We start from the raw sequence: 376 nt of genomic DNA, 5'->3' as shown, positions 1-376 counted from the left end.
AAATCATAAATTATCTTATTGTAAATCTTATGTGTTCCCTCACTAGTTCAATTGCATTGAATAAGTTGTCTTAGATTGAATTTTAAATTTGTGAATATATGGAAGTGGAGGAGTACGTCAAGCACCCAGGGAAGTTTGCACTTGTTGGAGGAAAACGGCTCAAGGTATATTTAGATGCTTAAAGTTCTTTCAGTGTATACCTTTATATGCTGTTGTGACTTAAACTTGGATGCATTTGTGCTTTTTATTTATCATTCCTATTTCAATTAATAATTTATCTGCAATATTTGGAACCTGGTTTCAGGGAATGATCATGACAGGTGGGCTTGGGACTGGTAAGACTCTGCTTTCCAAGACTATTGCAGCAGAAGCCAGA

At 35.4% G+C, this 376-nt stretch overlaps 1 long non-coding RNA gene across 1 annotated transcript in view; it reads left to right on the top strand.

Annotated features, from left to right (window-relative positions):
• Positions 1-14: 14 nt before the first annotated feature.
• LOC113341822 overlaps positions 15-376 on the top strand; it is a 959-nt gene continuing 597 nt past the window's right edge. Inside the window, exons 1-2 of the long non-coding RNA XR_003356158.1 lie at positions 15-164; positions 305-320. This is a non-coding gene — a long non-coding RNA (uncharacterized LOC113341822). The remainder of the gene's footprint in view (positions 165-304; positions 321-376) is intronic.

The sequence above is a fragment of the Papaver somniferum genome, unplaced genomic scaffold, assembly GCF_003573695.1.
Source record: "Papaver somniferum cultivar HN1 unplaced genomic scaffold, ASM357369v1 unplaced-scaffold_31675, whole genome shotgun sequence".
Classification (NCBI taxonomy): Eukaryota; Viridiplantae; Streptophyta; class Magnoliopsida; order Ranunculales; family Papaveraceae; genus Papaver; species Papaver somniferum.
The sequence above is the reverse complement of the archived record's forward strand: the minus strand, read 5'-3'. Positions and strand labels throughout refer to the sequence as shown.